The sequence below is a fragment of the Oncorhynchus keta genome, unplaced genomic scaffold (assembly GCF_023373465.1).
Source record: "Oncorhynchus keta strain PuntledgeMale-10-30-2019 unplaced genomic scaffold, Oket_V2 Un_contig_8571_pilon_pilon, whole genome shotgun sequence".
Lineage (NCBI taxonomy): Eukaryota > Metazoa > Chordata > Actinopteri > Salmoniformes > Salmonidae > Oncorhynchus > Oncorhynchus keta.
The window spans coordinates 117,092-128,348 of record NW_026290127.1 but is presented as its reverse complement, the minus strand read 5'-3'; the positions used below and the strand labels follow the sequence as shown (position 1 = coordinate 128,348).

At 48.0% G+C, this 11,257-nt stretch overlaps 2 long non-coding RNA genes and 1 pseudogene across 4 annotated transcripts; all 3 read right to left on the bottom strand.

The window, feature by feature from the left end:
* Window positions 1-2,504: 2,504 nt before the first annotated feature.
* On the bottom strand, window positions 2,505-3,487 carry LOC127926886 (uncharacterized). 3 transcript variants are annotated; one of them, XR_008125371.1, is made up of 3 exons: window positions 3,328-3,469; window positions 3,091-3,262; window positions 2,505-2,574 (listed from the first exon to the last, which is right to left on the bottom strand). It is a non-coding gene; the product is annotated as an uncharacterized LOC127926886 (long non-coding RNA). The 3 variants fall into 3 exon arrangements; XR_008125370.1 differs by lacking the exon at window positions 2,505-2,574 and adding an exon at window positions 2,701-2,728 and having other exon boundaries at window positions 3,064-3,262; XR_008125369.1 differs by lacking the exon at window positions 2,505-2,574 and having other exon boundaries at window positions 3,034-3,262; window positions 3,328-3,413; window positions 3,457-3,487.
* Window positions 3,488-3,909: 422 nt separating this feature from the next.
* On the bottom strand, window positions 3,910-4,290 carry LOC127926882 (neurocalcin-delta A-like; annotated as a pseudogene).
* Window positions 4,291-5,383: 1,093 nt separating this feature from the next.
* LOC127926885 (uncharacterized) lies at window positions 5,384-6,267 on the bottom strand. Its single transcript, XR_008125368.1, has 3 exons — window positions 6,088-6,267; window positions 5,639-5,925; window positions 5,384-5,550 (listed from the first exon to the last, which is right to left on the bottom strand). It is a non-coding gene; the product is annotated as an uncharacterized LOC127926885 (long non-coding RNA).
* Window positions 6,268-11,257: the final 4,990 nt, after the last annotated feature.

Below are 11,257 nucleotides of genomic sequence, written 5' to 3'. Positions count from 1 at the left end.
CACACAGACATCTTATTCGCGCCTGGAGAATAAAACACACAGACACCATCTTATACCTGAACAAAAATATAAACACAACATGTAAAATGTTGGTCCCATGTCTCATGAGCTGAAATAAAGATCCCAGAAATATTTTTTAAAAAGTGGAGCGATATTTATATTTGTTCAGTATAGATGTCCTACAAATAATAGATCTCTCGCTAAATGTTCCACTTTGCAGCACGGTCTGGAAGGTTCTATTGGAGGAATATGGTCTGGAAGGTTCTATTGGAGGAATATGGTCTGGAAGGTTCTGTGGAGGAATATGGTCTGGAAGGTTCTATTGGAGGAATATGGTCTGGAAGGTTCTATTGGAGGAATATGGTTTGGAAGGTTCTTTTGGAGGAATATGGTCTGGAAGGTTCTATTGGAGGAATATGGTTGGAAGGTTCTATTGGAAGGTTTCTATTGGAGGAATATGGTTTGGAAGGTTCTATTGGAAGGTTTGGAAGGTTCTATTGGAGGAATATGGTTTGGAAGGTTCTATTGGAGGAATATGGTTTGGATGGTCTATTGGGACTGTCTGCTGGAAGGTTCTAGTGGGGAAGGTTCTGGGGTCTGGAAGCTATTGGAGGAATATGGTCTGGAAGACTGGTCTATTGGGACTGTCTGGAGGAATATGGTTTGGAAGGTTCCTGCTAGGAGGAATAGGAAGGTTCTGGTCTGGGGACTGTCTGCCAGCAGATAGGACTGGAAGGTCTGGAGACTGGTCTGGAGACTGGTCTGGGACTGTCTGCCAGCAGATGGGAGGACTGGTCTGGGACTGTCTGCAAGCAGCGGGGACTGGTCTGGGACTGTCTGCCAAGCAGCGAGGACTGGTCTGGGACTGTCTGGGACTGGGAGCGAGGACTGGTCTGGGACTGGGAGCTGGGACTGGTCTGGGACTGGTCTGGGACTGGGAGCTAGGACTGGTCTGGGACTGGGAGCTGGGACTGGTCTGGGACTGGTCTGGGACTGGAAGCTAGGACTGGTCTGGGACTGGGGGAGCTGGGACTGGTCTAGGACTGGTCTGGGACTGGGAGCTAGGACTGGTCTGGGACTGTCTGGACTGGTCTGGGACTGGTCTGGGACTGGGACAGCACACTAGGACTGGTCTGGGACTGGTCTGGGATTGGTACACACACTACAGAGGACAACCAGTTGGTCTGGGACTTGTCTGCCAGCAGCTAGGACTGGTCTGGGACTGTCTGCCAGCAGCTAGGACTGGTCTGGGACTGTGTACACACTACAGAGGACAACCAGGCACCTAGGACTGGTCTACAGGGACTGTAGAGGACAACCAGTCTAGTTGGTACACACTACTGAGGACAACCAGTTGGTACACACTACAGGGACAACCAGTTGGTAGTTGGTACACTACTGAGGACAGCCAGTTGGTACTACTGAGGACAACCAGTTGGTACACACTACTGAGGACAACCAGTTGGTACACACTACAGAGGACAACCAGTTGGTACACTACAGAGGACAACCAGTTTGGTACACACTACAGAGGACAACCAGTTGGTACACTACAGAGGACAACCAGTTGGTACACTACTACACTACAGAGGACAACCAGTTGGTACACACTTGGTACACACTACTGAGGACAACCAGTTGGTACACTACAGAGGACAACCAGTTGGTACTACAGAGGACAACCGTTGGTACACTACAGAGGACAGCCAGTTGGTACACTACAGAGGACAACCAGTTGGTACTACAGAGGACAACCAGTTGGTACACACTACAGAGGACAACCAGTTGGTACACACTACAGAGGACAAGCCAGTTGGTACACACTATTTTTAGGGACAACCAGTTGGTACACACTACTGAGGACAACCAGTTGGTACACTGAGAGGACAACCAGTTGGTACACACTACAGAGGACAACCAGTTGGTACACACTGCAGAGGACAACCAGTTGGTACACACTACAGAGGACAACCAGTTGGTACACACTAGAGGACAACCAGTTGGTACACTACTGAGGACAACCAGTTTGTAGGGACAACCAGTTGATACCTGATTCTGTTCTGAGGACTCACCAGTTGACCTCCTCAGAGGACAACCTGTACCACCTCTACTGACCTCATGGTCTGTTCTGTCTCACCTCTATCATCTCAGACCTCCTCATGTCTGTTTCTGTCTCTCCACCTCTACCATCTCCAGACCTCTGTGTCTGTTCCTGTCTCACCTCTACCATCTCAGACCTCATGTGTCTGTTCCTGTCTCACCTCTATCATCTCAGACCTCATGTGTCTGTTCACCTCTACCATCTCCAGACCTCATGTCTGTTCCTGTCTCACCTCTACCATCTCAGACCTCATCATGTCTGTTCTGTCTCACCTCTATCATCTCAGACCTCATGTGTCTGTTCCTGTCTCACCCCTCTACCATCTCAGACCTCCTCATGTGTTCCTGTCTCCTCTACCATCTCAGACCTCTCATGTGTCTGTTCTGTCTCACCTATCTCAGACCTCCTCATGTGTCTGTTCCTGTCTCACCTCTACCATCTCAGACCTCCTCATGTGTCTGTTCCTGTCTCACCTCTATCATCTCAGACCTCCTCATGTGTCTGTTCCTCACCTCTACCATCTCAGTCTCATGTGTGTCTCATGACCTCATGTCTGTTTGTCTCCTCTCCACCATCTCTCAGACCTCCTCATGTGTCTGTTCCTGTCTCACCTCTACCATCTCAGACCTCCTCATGTGTATGTTTCCTGTCTCACCTCTGTCTCAGACCTCTCATGTGTCTGTTCCTGTCTCACCTCTATCATCTCAGACCTCCTCATGTGTCTGTTCCTGTCTCACCTCTACCATCTCAGATCTCAGACCTGTCTCTCTCATCATCTCCTGTCTCCACCTCTACCATCTCAGACCTCCTCATGTGTATGTTCCTGTCTCACCTCTACCATCTCAGACCTCCTCATGTGTCTGTTCTGTCTCACCTCTACCATCTCCTCATGTGTACCTGTCTCACCTCTATCTCAGACCTCCTCATGTGTCTGTTCCTGTCTCACCTCTATCATCTCAGACCTCCTCATGTGTCTGTTCCTGTCTCACCTCTACCATCTCAGACCTCCTCATGTGTCTGTTCCTGTCTCACCTCTATCATCTCAGACCTCCTCATGTGTCTGTTCCTGTCTCACCTCTACCATCTCAGACCTCCTCATGTGTCTGTTCCTGTCTCACCTCTACCATCTCAGACCTCCTCATGTGTCTGTTCCTGTCTCACCTCTACATCTCAGACCTCTCAGACCTCTACCATCTCAGATCCTCATGTGTCTGTTCCTGTCTCACCTCTACCATCTCAGACCTCCTCATGTGTCTGTTCCTGTCTCACCTCTACCATCTCAGACCTCCTCATGTGTCTGTTCCTGTCTCACCTCTATCATCTCAGACCTCCTCATGTGTCTGTTCCTGTCTCACCTCTACCATCTCAGACCTCCTCATGTGTCTGTTCCTGACCTCCTCATGTGTCTGTTCCTGTCATCTACAGACCTCCTCATGTGTCTGTTCTGTCTCACCTCTATCATCTCAGACCTATGCTCTCTGTTCCTGTCTCACCTCACATCTCAGACCTCATGTGTGTCTACACCAAAATCCCAGCTCTCTGTTCCTCTGTTCCAGACCTGTGTCTGTTCCTCATCTCCACCAACTCAGACCTCCTCATGTCTCTGTTCCTGTCCACCTGTACGTCTGCATACAGTACCTACAAATAACTCACACAGAACTACAAATCCCAGCTCTCTGTTCCTGCCTCACCTGTACGATCTCAGACCTATAACTCACCAGAACTACAAATCCCAGCTGTTCTCACCTGTACTCATCTCAGACCTATAACTCACACCAGAACTACAAATCCCAGCTCTCTGTTCCGCCTCACCTGTACGATCTCAGCATCTCAGACTTGCTGATGTATCCGTTCCCGTCCAGGTCGTACATGCTGAAGGCCCACTTCAGTTTCTGCTCCAGCTTGCCCGCTGACGTGACGCTCAGAGCGATGATGAACTCCCCGGAAGTCTATGGTGCCGTCCCGTTTGCGTCGAAGGTGCGGAAGAGCGTGCTCTGCGAACTTGGAGAGCGTCTCCGTAGGGAAGAAGTTACCGTAGATCTTCTTAAACTCCTCCATGGAGAGGTTCCCGCTGGGGCAGTCTCTCAGGAAGCCCTTGTACCACTCCTGGATCTCATGCTCTGTGAAGTCCGTGCTCTCCAGCAGATCCTGCATCACCTCAGGGCGGGTTTGCTGTTCTGCTTCCCCATGACTGGTGGTTACTATAGTAACAGCTGGAAGAGAGAGAGAGAGAGAGGGGGAAACAGAAGCTGAGAAAAGGAGAGGAAGATGTCCACCAGTACTGAAGACCACGATGATTAACAGCTAACAGAAAGAACAAGAGGTTAGCTGTATGTTGACGGCTGTACAGAGAAATTAGAGATGCACATCCTACATGACACAGGAAGAAGAAAAAGGACCCAAAACGTATGTTTGGTTGTTTGCATATCACAGAAAGCTTCATTAAAAGACTACTCAGAGCAGCAAAGTAAGCAGACAGAACAGTGTCTCTCTACTGCTATGCAACCAAACCGCCTGTATCCTTCTAAGGTACCCTTCACTGTGGAACGAGGGAGAAGTGGACTTCACTGTGCCCAGGAATCTTCACATGCTCAAATGTAACCAAACATATTGTTCTGTCTGGAGTGATGGAATATTCCAGGCGGGCTTCCAGACGGACAGACAGACAGACAGACAGGCAGACAGGCAGACAGGCAGACAGGCAGACACAAATATGTCCATGTACTGAACGTACGGCTGTAGAAAACACCTGGAGACAGACACTACTGAACCTACGGCTGTAGAAAACACCTGGAGACAGACACTACTGAACCTACGGCTGTAGAAAACACCTAGAGACAGACACTACTGAACCTACGGCTGTAGAAAACACCTGGAGACAGACACTACTGAACCTACGGCTGTAGAAAACACCTGGAGACAGACACTACTGAACCTACGGCTGTAGAAAACACCTGGAGACAGACACTACTGAACCTACGGCTGTAGAAAACACCTGGAGACAGACACTACTGGCTGTAACCCTGAGACAGACACTGTGAACCTACGGCTGTAAAAACACCTGGAGACAGACACTACTGAACCTACGGCTGTAGAAAACACCTAGAGACAGACACTACTGAACCTACGGCTGTAGAAAACACCTAGAGACAGACACTACTGAACCTACGGCTGTAGAAAACACCTGGAGACAGACACTACTGAACCTACGGCTGTAGAAAACACCTGAGACAGACACTACTGACACTACACCTGAACCACTGAACCTACGGCTGTAGAAAACACCTGGAGACAGACACTACTGAACCTACGGCTGTAGAAAACACCTGGAGACAGACACTACTGAACCTACGGCTGTAGAAAACACCTGGAGACAGACACTACTGAACCTACGGCTGTAGAAAACACCTGGAGACAGACACTACTGAACCTACGGCTGTAGAAAACACCTGGAGACAGACACTACAGAACCTACGGCTGTAGAAAACACCTGGAGACAGACACTACTGAACCTACGGCTGTAGAAGACAGAAACACCTAGAGACAGACACTACTGAACCTACGGCTGTAGAAAACACCTGGAGACAGACACTACTGAACCTACGGCTGTAGAAAACACCTGGAGACAGACACTACTGAACCTACGGCTGTAGAAAACACCTGGAGACAGACACTACTGAACCTACGGCTGTAGAAAACACCTGGAGACAGACACTACTGAACCTACGGCTGTAGAAAACACCTGGAGACAGACACTACTGAACCTACGGCTGTAGAAAACACCTGGAGACAGACACTACTGAACCTACGGCTGTAGAAAACACCTGAGACAGACACTACTGAACCTACGGCTGTAGAAAACACCTGGAGACAGACACTACTGAACCTACGGCTGTAGAAAACACCTGGAGACAGACACTACTGAACCTACGGCTGTAGAAAACACCTGAGACAGACACTACTGAACCTACGGCTGTAGAAAACACCTGGAGACAGACACTACTGAACCTACGGCTGTAGAAAACACCTGGAGACAGACACTACTGAACCTACGGCTGTAGAAAACACCTGGAGACAGACACTACTGAACCTACGGCTGTAGAAAACACCTGGAGACAGACACTACTGAACCTACGGCTGTAGAAAACACCTGGAGACAGACACTACTGAACCTACTGATACTGAACCTAGAACCTGGAGACAGACACTACTGAACCTACGGCTGTAGAAAACACCTGGAGACAGACACTACTGAACCTACGGCTGTAGAAAACACCCGAGACAGACACTACTGAACCTATAAAAACACCCGAGACAGACACTACTGAACCTACGGCTGTAAAAACACCTGGAGACAGACACTACTGAACCTACGGCTGTCAAAACACCTAGACACTACTGAACCTACGGCTGTAGTAAACACCTGGAGACAGACACTACTGAACTATAAGAACACACTGAGTGGACGATAAAGAGTCATACTACAGAACTATAACAGATCGATGAGTCATACTACAGAACTATAACAGACAGATCGATGAGTCATACTACAGAACTATAACAGAGTCATGAACTATAACAGATCGATGAGTCATACTACAGAACTATAACAGATCGATGAGTCATACTACAGAACTATAACAGATGACAGATCGATGAGTCATACTACAGAACTATAACAGATCGATGAGTCATACTACAGAACTATAACAGATCGATGAGTCATACTACAGAACTATAACAGATCGATGAGTCATACTACAGAACTATAACAGATCGATGAGTCATACTACAGAACTATAACAGATCGATGAGTCATACTACAGAACTATAACAGATCGATGAGTCATACTACAGAACTATAACAGTTGACAGATCGATGAGTCATACTACAGAACTATAACAGATGACAGATCGATGAGTCATACTACAGAACTATAACAGATCGATGAGTCATACTACAGAACTATAACAGATCGATGAGTCATACTACAGAACTATAACAGATCGATGAGTCATACTACAGAACTATAACAGATCGATGAGTCATACTACAGAACTATAACAGATCGATGAGTCATACTACAGAACTATAACAGTTGACAGATCGATGAGTCATACTACAGAACTATAACAGATCGATGAGTCATACTACAGAACTATAACAGATCGATGAGTCATACTACAGAACTATAACAGACAGAGTCGATGAGTCAGAACTATGACAGAACTACTATAGAACTATAAGATCGATGAGTCATACTACAGAACTATAACAGATCGATGAGTCATACTATAGAACTATAACAGTTGACAGATCGATGAGTCATACTACAGAACTATAACAGATCGATGAGTCATACTACAGAACTATAACAGATCGATGAGTCATACTACAGAACTATAACAGTTGACAGATCGATGAGTCATACTACAGAACTATAACAGATCGATGAGTCATACTACAGAACTATAACAGTTGACAGATCGATGAGTCATACTACAGAACTATAACAGATCATACACAGAACTATAACAGTCATACATACACAGAACTATAACAGATCGATGAGTCATACTACAGAACTATAACAGATCGATGAGTCATACTACAGAACTATAACAGATCGATGAGTCATACTACAGAACTATAACAGTTGACAGATCGATGAGTCATACTACAGAACTATAACAGGTCGATGAGTCATACTACAGAACTGTAACAGTTGACAGATCGATGAGTCATAAGTCACCACTAAAAGCTACCTGGCTCCTTCCTCGTCATGATGAGACAAGAGAAGTAAATTTACAAAATCCTCCACTTCAGTGCAAGACACCACTTCATAACAAACTCAACTTCACAAAGCTCATTTACCACTCAACAGAAACAAGACACACTAAGTTCAGCACCAAACCAAACTTCATCAAGTTCCTAAGTGGTTTCCGGATGGAGACTGGCCTTACACAGTACAGCTCTAGAGAAGGGCTGGTAGAGCGTCTACTATGTACCAGACAGAGCTGAGGCCTTACACAGTGCAGCTCTAGAGAAGGGCTGGTAGAGCGTCTACTATGTACCAGACAGAGCTGAGGCCTTACACAGTACAGCTCTAGAGAAGGGCTGGTAGATCGTCTACTATGTACCAGACAGAGCTGAGGCCTTACACAGTACAGCTCTAGAGAAGGGCTGGTAGATCGTCTACTATGTACCAGACAGAGCTGAGGCCTTACACAGTACAGCTCTAGAGAAGGGCTGGTAGATTGTCTACTATGTACCAGATCTGAGGCCTTACACAGTGCAGCTCTAGAGAAGGGCTGGTAGATCGTCTACTATGTACCAGACAGACCTGAGGCCTTACACAGTACAGCTCTAGAGAAGGGCTGGTAGAGCGTCTACTATGTACCAGAGCTGAGGCCTTACACAGTACAGCTCTAGAGAAGGGCTGGTAGAGCGTCTACTATGTACCAGAGCTGAGGCCTTACACAGTGCAGCTCTAGAGAAGGGCTGGTAGATCGTCTACTATGTACCAGACAGAGCTGAGGCCTTACACAGTACAGCTCTAGAGAAGGGCTGGTAGATCGTCTACTATGTACCAGATCTGAGGCCTTACACAGTGCAGCTCTAGAGAAGGGCTGGTAGATCGTCTACTATGTACCAGACAGACCTGAGGCCTTACACAGTACAGCTCTAGAGAAGGGCTGGTAGATCGTCTACTATGTACCAGACAGACCTGAGGCCTTACACAGTGCAGCTCTAGAGAAGGGCTGGTAGATCGTCTACTATGTACCAGAGCTGAGGCCTTACACAGTACAGCTCTAGAGAAGGGCTGGTAGAGCGTCTACTATGTACCAGAGCTGAGGCCTTACACAGTACAGCTCTAGAGAAGGGCTGGTAGATCGTCTACTATGTACCAGACAGAGCTGAGGCCTTACACAGTACAGCTCTAGAGAAGGGCTGGTAGATCGTCTACTATGTACCAGACAGAGCTGAGGCCTTACACAGTACAGCTCTAGAGAAGGGCTGGTAGATCGTCTACTATGTACCAGAGCTGAGGCCTTACACAGTACAGCTCTAGAGAAGGGCTGGTAGAACGTCTACTATGTACCAGAGCTGAGGCCTTACACAGTACAGCTCTAGAGAAGGGCTGGTAGAGCGTCTACTATGTACCAGACAGAGCTGAGGCCTTACACAGTACAGCTCTAGAGAAGGGCTGGTAGAGCGTCTACTATGTACCAGACAGAGCTGAGGCCTTACACAGTACAGCTCTAGAGAAGGGCTGGTAGAGCGTCTACTATGTACCAGACAGAGCTGAGGCCTTACACAGTACAGCTCTAGAGAAGGGCTGGTAGAACGTCTACTATGTACCAGACAGAGCTGAGGCCTTACACAGTACAGCTCTAGAGAAGGGCTGGTAGATCGTCTACTATGTACCAGAGCTGAGGCCTTACACAGTACAGCTCTAGAGAAGGGCTGGTAGAGCGTCTACTATGTACCAGAGCTGAGGCCTTACACAGTACAGCTCTAGAGAAGGGCTGGTAGAGCGTCTACTATGTACCAGACAGACCTGAGGCCTTACACAGTACAGCTCTAGAGAAGGGCTGGTAGAGCGTCTACTATGTACCAGATCTGAGGCCTTACACAGTGCAGCTCTAGAGAAGGGCTGGTAGAGCGTCTACTATGTACCAGACAGAGCTGAGGCCTTACACAGTACAGCTCTAGAGAAGGGCTGGTAGAGCGTCTACTATGTACCAGACAGAGCTGAGGCCTTACACAGTGCAGCTCTAGAGAAGGGCTGGTAGATCGTCTACTATGTACCAGACAGAGCTGAGGCCTTACACAGTACAGCTCTAGAGAAGGGCTGGTAGAGCGTCTACTATGTACCAGACAGAGCTGAGGCCTTACACAGTACAGCTCTAGAGAAGGGCTGGTAGAGCGTCTACTATGTACCAGAGCTGAGGCCTTACACAGTACAGCTCTAGAGAAGGGCTGGTAGAGCGTCTACTATGTACCAGACAGACCTGAGGCCTTACACAGTACAGCTCTAGAGAAGGGCTGGTAGAACGTCTACTATGTACCAGACAGACCTGAGGCCTTACACAGTACAGCTCTAGAGAAGGGCTGGTAGAGCGTCTACTATGTACCAGACAGAGCTGAGGCCTTACACAGTACAGCTCTAGAGAAGGGCTGGTAGAACGTCTACTATGTACCAGACAGACCTGAGGCCTTACACAGTACAGCTCTAGAGAAGGGCTGGTAGAGTGTCTACTATGTACCAGACAGAGCTGAGGCCTTACACAGTACAGCTCTAGAGAAGGGCTGGTAGAGCGTCTACTATGTACCAGACAGAGCTGAGGCCTTACACAGTACAGCTCTAGAGAAGGGCTGGTAGAGCGTCTACTATGTACCAGAGCTGAGGCCTTACACAGTACAGCTCTAGAGAAGGGCTGGTAGAGCGTCTACTATGTACCAGACAGACCTGAGGCCTTACACAGTACAGCTCTAGAGAAGGGCTGGTAGAACGTCTACTATGTACCAGACAGACCTGAGGCCTTACACAGTACAGCTCTAGAGAAGGGCTGGTAGAGCGTCTACTATGTACCAGACAGAGCTGAGGCCTTACACAGTACAGCTCTAGAGAAGGGCTGGTAGAGCGTCTACTATGTACCAGACAGAGCTGAGGCCTTACACAGTGCAGCTCTAGAGAAGGGCTGGTAGATCATCTACTATGTACCAGACAGAGCTGAGGCCTTACACAGTACAGCTCTAGAGAAGGGCTGGTAGAGCGTCTACTATGTACCAGACAGAGCTGAGGCCTTACACAGTACAGCTCTAGAGAAGGGCTGGTAGAGCGTCTACTATGTACCAGAGCTGAGGCCTTACACAGTACAGCTCTAGAGAAGGGCTGGTAGAGCGTCTACTATGTACCAGACAGACCTGAGGCCTTACACAGTACAGCTCTAGAGAAGGGCTGGTAGAACGTCTACTATGTACCAGACAGACCTGAGGCCTTACACAGTGCAGCTCTAGAGAAGGGCTGGTAGAACGTCTACTATGTACCAGAGCTGAGGCCTTACACAGTACAGCTCTAGAGAAGGGCTGGTAGAGCGTCTACTATGTACCAGACAGAGCTGAGGCCTTACACAGTACAGCTCTAGAGA